Source organism: Phyllobates terribilis, unplaced genomic scaffold (assembly GCF_046119375.1).
Source record: "Phyllobates terribilis strain yellow unplaced genomic scaffold, ASM4611937v1 Scaffold_8__6_contigs__length_399053987, whole genome shotgun sequence".
In the NCBI taxonomy this organism is placed as follows: domain Eukaryota; kingdom Metazoa; phylum Chordata; class Amphibia; order Anura; family Dendrobatidae; genus Phyllobates; species Phyllobates terribilis.
In genome coordinates this window covers 392,701,638-392,714,853 of record NW_027362768.1, presented here as the reverse complement: position 1 = coordinate 392,714,853, position 13,216 = coordinate 392,701,638, and positions in this window count along the sequence as shown.

Genomic DNA, 13,216 nt, shown 5'->3' with positions numbered 1-13,216 from the left:
ACATCAAGCCCTGGGGTTAGTAATGGAGAGGGGTCTATCAGACATCAAGCCCCGGGGTTAGTAATGGAGAGGGGTTTATCAGACATCAAGCCCTGGGGTTAGTAATGGTGAGGAGTCTATCAGACATCAAGCCCCGGAGTTAGTAATGGAGAGGGGTCTATCAGACATCAAGCCCTGGGGTTAGTAATGGAGAGAGGTCCATCATACATCAAGCCCTGGCGTTAGTAATGGAGAGGGGTCTATCAGACATCAAGCACCGGGGTTAGTAATGGAGAGGAGTCTATCAGACATCAAGCCCTGGGGTTAGTAATGGGGAGGGGTCTATCAGACATCAAGCCCCGGGGTTAGTAATGGAGAGGGGTCTATCAGACATCAAGCCCCGGGGTTAGTAATGGAGAGGGGTCTATCAGACATCAAGCCCTGGGGTTAGTAATGGAGAGGAGTCTATCAGACATCAAGCCCCGGGGTTAGTAATGGAGAGGGGTCTATCAGACATCAAGCCCCGGGGTTAGTAATGGAGAGGAGTCTATCAGACATCAAGCCCTGGGGTTAGTAATGGGGAGGGGTCTATCAGACATCAAGCCCCGGGGTTAGTAATGGAGAGGGGTCTATCAGACATCAAGCCCCGGGGTTAGTAATGGAGAGGGGTCTATCAAACATCAAGCCCTGGGGTTAGTAATGGAGAGGGGTTTATCAGACATCAAGCCCTGGGGTTAGTAATGGAGAGGGGTCTATCAGACATCAAGCCCTGGGGTTAGTAATGGAGAGGGGTCTATCAGACTTCAAGCCCTGGGGTTAGTAATGAAGAGGGGTCTATCAGACATCAAGCACTGGGGTCAGTAATGGAGAGGGGTCTATCAGCCATCAAGCCCCGGGGTTAGTAATGGAGAGGGGTCTATCAGACATCAAGCCCCGGGGTTAGTAATGGAGAGGGGTCTATCAGACATCAAGCCGTGGGGTCAGTAATGCAGAGGGGTCTATCAGACATTAAGCCCTGGGGTTAGTAATGGAGAGGGGTCTATCAGACATCAAGCCGTGGGGTCAGTAATGCAGAGGGGTCTATCAGACATTAAGCCCTGGGGTTAGTATTGGAGAGGGGTTTATCAGACATTAAGCCCTGGGGTTAGTAATGGAGAGGGGTCTATCAGACATCAAGCCCCGGGGTTAGTAATGGAGAGGAGTCTATCAGACATCAAGCCCCGGGGTCAGTAATGGAGAGGAGTCTATCAGACATCAAGCCCTGGCGTTAGTAATGGAGAGAGGTCTATCAGACATCAAGCCATGGGGTCAGTAATGGAGAGGGATCTATCAGACATCAAGTCCTGGGGTTAGTAATGGAGAGGGGTCTATCAGACATCAAGCCCTGGGGTTAGTAATGGAGAGGGGTCTATCAGACATCAAGCCCTGGGGTTAGTAATGGAGAGGGGTCTATCAGACATCAAGCCCTGGGGTTAGTAATGGAGAGGAGTCTATCAGACATCAATCCCTGGGGTTAGTAATGGAGAGGGGTCTATCAGACATCAAGCCCTGGGGTTAGTAATGGAGAGGGGTCTATCAGACATCAAGCCCTGGGGTTAGTAATGGAGAGGGATCTATCAGACATCAAGCCCTGGGGTTAGTAATGGAGAGGAGTCTATCAGACATCAAGCCCTGGGGTCAGTAATGGAGAGGGGTCTATCAGACATCAAGCCCTGGGGTTAGTAATGGAGAGGGGTCTATCAGACATCAAGCCCTGGGGTTAGTAATGGAGAGGAGTCTATCAGACATCAAGCCCTGGGGTTAGTAATGGAGAGGGGTCTATCAGGCATCAAGCCCTGGGGTTAGTAATGGAGAGGGGTCTATCAGACATCAAGCCGTGGGGTTAGTAATGGAGAGGGGTCTATCAGACATCAAGCCGTGGGGTCAGTAATGCAGAGGGGTCTATCAGACATTAAGCCCTGGGGTTAGTAATGGAGAGGAGTCTATCAGACTTCATGCCCTGGGGTTAGTAATGGAGAGGGGTCTATCAGACATCAAGCCTTGGGGTCAGTAATGGAGAGGGGTCTATCAGCCATCAAGCCCCGGGGTTAGTAATGGAGAGGGGTCTATCAGACATCAAGCCCTGGGGTTAGTAATGGAGAGGGGTCTATCAGACTTCAAGCCCTGGGGTTAGTAATGAAGAGGGGTCTATCAGACATCAAGCACTGGGGTCAGTAATGGAGAGGGGTCTATCAGCCATCAAGCCCCGGGGTTAGTAATGGAGAGGGGTCTATCAGACATCAAGCCCCGGGGTTAGTAATGGAGAGGGGTCTATCAGACATCAAGCCCTGGGGTCAGTAATGGAGAAGGGTCTATCAGACATCAAGCCCCGGGGTCAGTAATGGAGAGGGGTCTATCAGACATCAAGCCCCGGGGTTAGTAATGGAGAGGGGTCTATCAGACATCAAGCCCTGGGGTTAGTAATGGAGAGGGGTCTATCAGACATCAAGCCCCGGGGTTAGTAATGGAGAGGGGTCTATCAGACATCAAGCCCTGGGGTTAGTAATGGAGAGGGGTCTATCAGACATCAAGCCCCGGGGTTAGTAATGGAGAGGGGTCTATCAGACATCAAGCCCTGGGGTTAGTAATGGAGAGGGGTTTATCAGACATTAAGCCCTGGGGTTAGTAATGGAGAGGGGTTTATCAAACATTAAGCTCTGGTGTTAGTAATGGAGAGGGGTTTATCAGACATTAAGCCCTGGGGTTAGTAATGGAGAGGGGTTTATCAGACATTAAGCCCTGGGGTTAGTAATGGAGAGGGGTCTATCAGACATCAAGCCCCGGGGTTAGTAATGGAGAGGAGTCTATCAGACATCAAGCCCCGGGGTTAGTAATGGATAGGGGTCTATCAGACATCAAGCCCCGGGGTTAGTAATGTAGAGGGGTCTATCAGACATCAAGCCCCTGGGTTAGTAATGGAGAGGGGTCTATCAGACATCAAGCCCCGGGGTTAGTAATGGATAGGGGTCTATCAGACATCAAGCCCGGGGGTCAGTAATGGAGAAGGGTCTATCAGACATCAAGCCCTGGGGTTAGTAATGGAGAGGGGTCTATCTGACATCAAGCCCCGGGGTTAGTAATGGAGAGGGGTCTATCTGACATCAAGCCCCGGGGTTAGTAATGTAGAGGGGTCTATCAGACATCAAGCCCCTGGGTTAGTAATGGAGAGGGGTCTATCAGACATCAAGCCCCGGGGTTAGTAATGGATAGGGGTCTATCAGACATCAAGCCCGGGGGTCAGTAATGGAGAAGGGTCTATCAGACATCAAGCCCTGGGGTTAGTAATGGAGAGGGGTCTATCAGACATCAAGCCCTGGGGTCAGTAATGGAGAGGGGTCTATCAGACATCAAGCCCTGGGGTCAGTAATGGAGAGGGGTTTATCAGACATCAAGCCCTGGGGTTAGTAATGGAGAGGGGTTTATCAGACATTAAGCCCTGGGGTCAGTAATGGAGAGGGGTTTATCAAACATTAAGCCCTGGGGTTAGTAATGGAGAGGAGTCTATCAGACATCAAGCCCTGGGGTCAGTAATGGAGAGGGGTTTATCAAACATTAAGCCCTGGGGTTAGTAATGGAGAGGAGTCTATCAGACATCAAGCCCTGTGGTCAGTAATGGAGAGGGGTCTATCAGACATCAAGCCCTGGGGTCAGTAATGGGGAGGGGTTTATCAAACATCAAGCCCTGGGGTTAGTAATGGAGAGAGGTCCATCATACATCAAGCCCTGGGGTTAGTAATGGAGAGGGGTCTATCAGACATCAAGCCCCGGGGTTAGTAATGGAGAGGGGTTTATCAGACATCAAGCCCTGGGGTCAGTAATGGAGAGAGGTCCATCATACATCAAGCCCTGGGGTTAGTAATGGAGAGGGGTCTATCAGACATCAAGCCCTGGGGTTAGTAATGGAGAGGAGTTTATCAGACATCAAGCCCCGGGGTTAGTAATGGAGAGGGGTCTATCAGACATCAAGCCCTGGGGTTAGTAATGGAGAGGAGTCTATCAGATATCAAGCCCCGGGGTTAGTAATGGAGAGGGGTCTATCAGACATCAAGCCCCGGGGTTAGTAATGGAGAGGAGTCTATCAGACATCAAGCCCTGGGGTTAGTAATGGGGAGGGGTCTATCAGACATCAAGCCCCGGGGTTAGTAATGGAGAGGGGTCTATCAGACATCAAGCCCCGGGGTTAGTAATGGAGAGGGGTCTATCAAACATCAAGCCCTGGGGTTAGTAATGGAGAGGGGTCTATCAGACATCAAGCCCTGGGGTTAGTAATGGAGAGGGGTCTATCAAACATCAAGCCCTGGGGTTAGTAATGGAGAGGGGTTTATCAGACATCAAGCCCTGGGGTTAGTAATGGAGAGGGGTCTATCAGACATCAAGCCCTGGGGTTAGTAATGGAGAGGGGTCTATCAGACTTCAAGCCCTGGGGTTAGTAATGAAGAGGGGTCTATCAGACATCAAGCACTGGGGTCAGTAATGGAGAGGGGTCTATCAGCCATCAAGCCCTGGGGTTAGTAATGGAGAGGGGTCTATCAGACATCAAGCCCTGGGGTTAGTAATGGAGAGGGGTCTATCAGACATCAAGCCCTGGGGTTAGTAATGGAGAGGAGTCTATCAGACATCAAGCCCTGGGGTTAGTAATGGAGAGGGGTCTATCAGACATCAAGCCCTGGGGTTAGTAATGGAGTGGGGTCTATCAGACATCAAGCCCTGGGGTCAGTAATGGAGAGGAGTCTATCAGACATCAAGCCCCGGGGTTAGTAATGGAGAGGGGTCTATCAGACATCAAGCCCTGGGGTTAGTAATGGAGAGGGGTCTATCAGACATCAAGCCCTGGGGTTAGTAATGGAGAGGAGTCTATCAGACATCAAGCCCTGGGGTTAGTAATGGAGAGGGGTCTATCAGACATCAAGCACTGGGGTCAGTAATGGAGAGGGGTCTATCAGCCATCAAGCCCCGAGGTTAGTAATGGAGAGGGGTCTATCTGACATCAAGCCCCGGGGTTAGTAATGTAGAGGGGTCTATCAGACATCAAGCCCCTGGGTTAGTAATGGAGAGGGGTCTATCAGACATCAAGCCCCGGGGTTAGTAATGGAGAGGGGTCTATCAGACATCAAGCCCGGGGGTCAGTAATGGAGAAGGGTCTATCAGACATCAAGCCCTGGGGTTAGTAATGGATAGGGGTCTATCAGACATCAAGCCCTGGGGTCAGTAATGGAGAGGGGTTTATCAGACATCAAGCCCTGGGGTTAGTAATGGAGAGGGGTTTATCAGACATTAAGCCCTGGGGTCAGTAATGGAGAGGGGTTTATCAAACATTAAGCCCTGGGGTTAGTAATGGAGAGGAGTCTATCAGACATCAAGCCCTGGGGTCAGTAATGGAGAGGGGTCTATCAGACATCAAGCCCTGGGGTCAGTAATGGAGAGGGGTTTATCAAACATTAAGCCCTGGGGTTAGTAATGGAGAGGAGTCTATCAGACATCAAGCCCTGGGTTCAGTAATGGAGAGGGGTCTATCAGACATCAAGCCCTGGGGTCAGTAATGGAGAGCGGTTTATCAAACATTAAGCCCTGGGGTTAGTAATGGAGAGGAGTCTATCAGACATCAAGCCCTGGGGTCAGTAATGGAGAGGGGTTTATCAGACATCAAGCCCTGGGGTCAGTAATGGAGAGGGGTTTATCATTCATTAAGCCCTGGGGTTAGTAATGGAGAGGGGTTTATCAGACATTAAGCCCTGGGGTTAGTAATGGAGAGGGGTCTATCAGACATCAAGCCCCGGGGTTAGTAATGGAGAGGGGTCTATCAGACATCAAGCCCCGGGGTTAGTAATGGAAAGGGGTCTATCAGACATCAAGCCCTGGGGTTAGTAATGGAGAGGGGTCTATCAGACATCAAGCCCCGGGGTTAGTAATGGAGAGGGGTTTATCAGACATCAAGCCCTGGGGTTAGTAATGGTGAGGAGTCTATCAGACATCAAGCCCCGGAGTTAGTAATGGAGAGGGGTCTATCAGACATCAAGCCCTGGGGTTAGTAATGGAGAGAGGTCCATCATACATCAAGCCCTGGCGTTAGTAATGGAGAGGGGTCTATCAGACATCAAGCACCGGGGTTAGTAATGGAGAGGAGTCTATCAGACATCAAGCCCTGGGGTTAGTAATGGGGAGGGGTCTATCAGACATCAAGCCCCGGGGTTAGTAATGGAGAGGGGTCTATCAGACATCAAGCCCCGGGGTTAGTAATGGAGAGGGGTCTATCAGACATCAAGCCCTGGGGTTAGTAATGGAGAGGAGTCTATCAGACATCAAGCCCCGGGGTTAGTAATGGAGAGGGGTCTATCAGACATCAAGCCCCGGGGTTAGTAATGGAGAGGAGTCTATCAGACATCAAGCCCTGGGGTTAGTAATGGGGAGGGGTCTATCAGACATCAAGCCCCGGGGTTAGTAATGGAGAGGGGTCTATCAGACATCAAGCCCCGGGGTTAGTAATGGAGAGGGGTCTATCAAACATCAAGCCCTGGGGTTAGTAATGGAGAGGGGTTTATCAGACATCAAGCCCTGGGGTTAGTAATGGAGAGGGGTCTATCAGACATCAAGCCCTGGGGTTAGTAATGGAGAGGGGTCTATCAGACTTCAAGCCCTGGGGTTAGTAATGAAGAGGGGTCTATCAGACATCAAGCACTGGGGTCAGTAATGGAGAGGGGTCTATCAGCCATCAAGCCCCGGGGTTAGTAATGGAGAGGGGTCTATCAGACATCAAGCCCCGGGGTTAGTAATGGAGAGGGGTCTATCAGACATCAAGCCGTGGGGTCAGTAATGCAGAGGGGTCTATCAGACATTAAGCCCTGGGGTTAGTAATGGAGAGGGGTCTATCAGACATCAAGCCGTGGGGTCAGTAATGCAGAGGGGTCTATCAGACATTAAGCCCTGGGGTTAGTATTGGAGAGGGGTTTATCAGACATTAAGCCCTGGGGTTAGTAATGGAGAGGGGTCTATCAGACATCAAGCCCCGGGGTTAGTAATGGAGAGGAGTCTATCAGACATCAAGCCCCGGGGTCAGTAATGGAGAGGAGTCTATCAGACATCAAGCCCTGGCGTTAGTAATGGAGAGAGGTCTATCAGACATCAAGCCATGGGGTCAGTAATGGAGAGGGATCTATCAGACATCAAGTCCTGGGGTTAGTAATGGAGAGGGGTCTATCAGACATCAAGCCCTGGGGTTAGTAATGGAGAGGGGTCTATCAGACATCAAGCCCTGGGGTTAGTAATGGAGAGGGGTCTATCAGACATCAAGCCCTGGGGTTAGTAATGGAGAGGAGTCTATCAGACATCAATCCCTGGGGTTAGTAATGGAGAGGGGTCTATCAGACATCAAGCCCTGGGGTTAGTAATGGAGAGGGGTCTATCAGACATCAAGCCCTGGGGTTAGTAATGGAGAGGGATCTATCAGACATCAAGCCCTGGGGTTAGTAATGGAGAGGAGTCTATCAGACATCAAGCCCTGGGGTCAGTAATGGAGAGGGGTCTATCAGACATCAAGCCCTGGGGTTAGTAATGGAGAGGGGTCTATCAGACATCAAGCCCTGGGGTTAGTAATGGAGAGGAGTCTATCAGACATCAAGCCCTGGGGTTAGTAATGGAGAGGGGTCTATCAGGCATCAAGCCCTGGGGTTAGTAATGGAGAGGGGTCTATCAGACATCAAGCCGTGGGGTTAGTAATGGAGAGGGGTCTATCAGACATCAAGCCGTGGGGTCAGTAATGCAGAGGGGTCTATCAGACATTAAGCCCTGGGGTTAGTAATGGAGAGGAGTCTATCAGACTTCATGCCCTGGGGTTAGTAATGGAGAGGGGTCTATCAGACATCAAGCCTTGGGGTCAGTAATGGAGAGGGGTCTATCAGCCATCAAGCCCCGGGGTTAGTAATGGAGAGGGGTCTATCAGACATCAAGCCCTGGGGTTAGTAATGGAGAGGGGTCTATCAGACTTCAAGCCCTGGGGTTAGTAATGAAGAGGGGTCTATCAGACATCAAGCACTGGGGTCAGTAATGGAGAGGGGTCTATCAGCCATCAAGCCCCGGGGTTAGTAATGGAGAGGGGTCTATCAGACATCAAGCCCCGGGGTTAGTAATGGAGAGGGGTCTATCAGACATCAAGCCCTGGGGTCAGTAATGGAGAAGGGTCTATCAGACATCAAGCCCCGGGGTCAGTAATGGAGAGGGGTCTATCAGACATCAAGCCCCGGGGTTAGTAATGGAGAGGGGTCTATCAGACATCAAGCCCTGGGGTTAGTAATGGAGAGGGGTCTATCAGACATCAAGCCCCGGGGTTAGTAATGGAGAGGGGTCTATCAGACATCAAGCCCTGGGGTTAGTAATGGAGAGGGGTCTATCAGACATCAAGCCCCGGGGTTAGTAATGGAGAGGGGTCTATCAGACATCAAGCCCTGGGGTTAGTAATGGAGAGGGGTTTATCAGACATTAAGCCCTGGGGTTAGTAATGGAGAGGGGTTTATCAAACATTAAGCTCTGGTGTTAGTAATGGAGAGGGGTTTATCAGACATTAAGCCCTGGGGTTAGTAATGGAGAGGGGTTTATCAGACATTAAGCCCTGGGGTTAGTAATGGAGAGGGGTCTATCAGACATCAAGCCCCGGGGTTAGTAATGGAGAGGAGTCTATCAGACATCAAGCCCCGGGGTCAGTAATGGAGAGGAGTCTATCAGACATCAAGCCCTGGCGTTAGTAATGGAGAGAGGTCTATCAGACATCAAGCCATGGGGTCAGTAATGGAGAGGGATCTATCAGACATCAAGTCCTGGGGTTAGTAATGGAGAGGGGTCTATCAGACATCAAGCCCTGGGGTTAGTAATGGAGAGGGGTCTATCAGACATCAAGCCCTGGGGTTAGTAATGGAGAGGGGTCTATCAGACATCAAGCCCTGGGGTTAGTAATGGAGAGGAGTCTATCAGACATCAAGCCCTGGGGTTAGTAATGGAGAGGGGTCTATCAGACATCAAGCCCTGGGGTTAGTAATGGAGAGGGGTCTATCAGACATCAAGCCCTGGGGTCAGTAATGGAGAGGAGTCTATCAGACATCAAGCCCCGGGGTTAGTAATGGAGAGGGGTCTATCAGACATCAAGCCCTGGGGTTAGTAATGGAGAGGGGTCTATCAGACATCAAGCCCTGGGGTTAGTAATGGAGAGGAGTCTATCAGACATCAAGCCCTGGGGTTAGTAATGGAGAGGTGTCTATCAGACATCAAGCACTGGGGTCAGTAATGGAGAGGGGTCTATCAGCCATCAAGCCCCGAGGTTAGTAATGGAGAGGGGTCTATCTGACATCAAGCCCCGGGGTTAGTAATGTAGAGGGGTCTATCAGACATCAAGCCCCTGGGTCAGTAATGGAGAGGGGTCTATCAGACATCAAGCCCCGGGGTTAGTAATGGATAGGGGTCTATCAGACATCAAGCCCGGGGGTCAGTAATGGAGAAGGGTCTATCAGACATCAAGCCCTGGGGTTAGTAATGGAGAGGGGTCTATCAGACATCAAGCCCTGGGGTCAGTAATGGAGAGGGGTCTATCAGACATCAAGCCCTGGGGTCAGTAATGGAGAGGGGTTTATCAGACATCAAGCCCTGGGGTTAGTAATGGAGAGGGGTTTATCAGACATTAAGCCCTGGGGTCAGTAATGGAGAGGGGTTTATCAAACATTAAGCCCTGGGGTTAGTAATGGAGAGGAGTCTATCAGACATCAAGCCCTGTGGTCAGTAATGGAGAGGGGTCTATCAGACATCAAGCCCTGGGGTCAGTAATGGGGAGGGGTTTATCAAACATCAAGCCCTGGGGTTAGTAATGGAGAGAGGTCCATCATACATCAAGCCCTGGGGTTAGTAATGGAGAGGGGTCTATCAGACATCAAGCCCCGGGGTTAGTAATGGAGAGGGGTTTATCAGACATCAAGCCCTGGGGTCAGTAATGGAGAGAGGTCCATCATACATCAAGCCCTGGGGTTAGTAATGGAGAGGGGTCTATCAGACATCAAGCCCTGGGGTTAGTAATGGAGAGGAGTTTATCAGACATCAAGCCCCGGGGTTAGTAATGGAGAGGGGTCTATCAGACATCAAGCCCTGGGGTTAGTAATGGAGAGGAGTCTATCAGACATCAAGCCCCGGGGTTAGTAATGGAGAGGGGTCTATCAGACATCAAGCCCCGGGGTTAGTAATGGAGAGGAGTCTATCAGACATCAAGCCCTGGGGTTAGTAATGGGGAGGGGTCTATCAGACATCAAGCCCCGGGGTTAGTAATGGAGAGGGGTCTATCAGACATCAAGCCCCGGGGTTAGTAATGGAGAGGGGTCTATCAAACATCAAGCCCTGGGGTTAGTAATGGAGAGGGGTCTATCAGACATCAAGCCCTGGGGTTAGTAATGGAGAGGGGTCTATCAAACATCAAGCCCTGGGGTTAGTAATGGAGAGGGGTTTATCAGACATCAAGCCCTGGGGTTAGTAATGGAGAGGGGTCTATCAGACATCAAGCCCTGGGGTTAGTAATGGAGAGGGGTCTATCAGACATCAAGCCCTGGGGTTAGTAATGGAGTGGGGTCTATCAGACATCAAGCCCTGGGGTCAGTAATGGAGAGGAGTCTATCAGACATCAAGCCCCGGGGTTAGTAATGGAGAGGGGTCTATCAGACATCAAGCCCTGGGGTTAGTAATGGAGAGGGGTCTATCAGACATCAAGCCCTGGGGTTAGTAATGGAGAGGAGTCTATCAGACATCAAGCCCTGGGGTTAGTAATGGAGAGGGGTCTATCAGACATCAAGCACTGGGGTCAGTAATGGAGAGGGGTTTATCAGCCATCAAGCCCCGAGGTTAGTAATGGAGAGGGGTCTATCTGACATCAAGCCCTGGGGTTAGTAATGGAGAGGGGTCTATCAGACATCAAGCACTGGGGTCAGTAATGGAGAGGGGTCTATCAGCCATCAAGCCCCGAGGTTAGTAATGGAGAGGGGTCTATCTGACATCAAGCCCCGGGGTTAGTAATGTAGAGGGGTCTATCAGACATCAAGCCCCTGGGTTAGTAATGGAGAGGGGTCTATCAGACATCAAGCCCCGGGGTTAGTATTGGAGAGGGGTCTATCAGACATCAAGCCCGGGGGTCAGTAATGGAGAAGGGTCTATCAGACATCAAGCCCTGGGGTTAGTAATGGATAGGGGTCTATCAGACATCAAGCCCTGGGGTCAGTAATGGAGAGGGGTTTATCAGACATCAAGCCCTGGGGTTAGTAATGGAGAGGGGTTTATCAGACATTAAGCCCTGGGGTCAGTAATGGAGACGGGTTTATCAAACATTAAGCCCTGGGGTTAGTAATGGAGAGGAGTCTATCAGACATCAAGCCCTGGGGTCAGTAATGGAGAGGGGTCTATCAGACATCAAGCCCTGGGGTCAGTAATGGAGAGGGGTTTATCAAACATTAAGCCCTGGGGTTAGTAATGGAGAGGAGTCTATCAGACATCAAGCCCTGGGTTCAGTAATGGAGAGGGGTCTATCAGACATCAAGCCCTGGGGTCAGTAATGGAGAGCGGTTTATCAAACATTAAGCCCTGGGGTTAGTAATGGAGAGGAGTCTATCAGACATCAAGCCCTGGGGTCAGTAATGGAGAGGGGTTTATCAGACATCAAGCCCTGGGGTCAGTAATGGAGAGGGGTTTATCATTCATTAAGCCCTGGGGTTAGTAATGGAGAGGGGTTTATCAGACATTAAGCCCTGGGGTTAGTAATGGAGAGGGGTCTATCAGACATCAAGCCCCGGGTTTAGTAATGGAGAGGGGTCTATCAGACATCAAGCCCCGGGGTTAGTAATGGAAAGGGGTCTATCAGACATCAAGCCCTGGGGTTAGTAATGGAGAGGGGTCTATCAGACATCAAGCCCCGGGGTTAGTAATGGAGAGGGGTTTATCAGACATCAAGCCCTGGGGTTAGTAATGGGGAGGGGTCTATCAGACATCAAGCCCCGGGGTTAGTAATGGAGAGGGGTCTATCAGACATCAAGCCCCGGGGTTAGTAATGGAGAGGGGTCTATCAAACATCAAGCCCTGGGGTTAGTAATGGAGAGGGGTCTATCAGACATCAAGCCCTGGGGTTAGTAATGGAGAGGGGTCTATCAAACATCAAGCCCTGGGGTTAGTAATGGAGAGGGGTTTATCAGACATCAAGCCCTGGGGTTAGTAATGGAGAGGAGTCTATCAGACATCAAGCCCCGGGGTTAGTAATGGAGAGGGGTCTATCAGACATCAAGCCCCGGGGTTAGTAATGGAGAGGAGTCTATCAGACATCAAGCCCCGGAGTTAGTAATGGAGAGGGGTCTATCAGACATCAAGCCCCGGGGTTAGTAATGGAGAGGAGTCTATCAGACATCAAGCCCTGGGGTTAGTAATGGGGAGGGGTCTATCAGACATCAAGCCCCGGGGTTAGTAATGGAGAGGGGTCTATCAGACATCAAGCCCCGGGGTTAGTAATGGAGAGGGGTCTATCAAACATCAAGCCCTGGGGTTAGTAATGGAGAGGGGTTTATCAGACATCAAGCCCTGGGGTTAGTAATGGAGAGGGGTCTATCAGACATCAAGCACTGGGGTCAGTAATGGAGAGGGGTCTATCAGACATCAAGCCGTGGGGTTAGTAATGGAGAGGGGTCTATCAGACATCAAGCCCCTGGGTTAGTAATGGAGAGGGGTTTATCAGACATCAATCCCTGGGGTTAGTAATGGAGAGAGGTCCATCATACATCAAGCCCTGGGGTTAGTAATGGAGCGGGGTCTATCAGACATCAAGCCCTGGGGTTAGTAATGGAGAGGAGTCTATCAGACATCAAGCCCCGGAGTTAGTAATGGAGAGGGGTCTATCAGACATCAAGCCCTGGGGTTATTAATGGAGAGAGGTCCATCATACATCAAGCCCTGGGGTTAGTAATGGAGAGGGGTCTATCAGACATCAAGCCCTGGGGTTAGTAATGGAGAGGAGTCTATCAGACATCAAGCCCCGGGGTTAGTAATGGAGAGGGGTCTATCAGACATCAAGCCCTGGGGTTAGTAATGGAGAGGAGTCTATCAGACATCAAGCCCCGGGGTTAGTAATGGAGAGGGGTCTATCAGACATCAAGCCCCGGGGTTAGTAATGGAGAGGAGTCTATCAGACATCAAGCCCCGG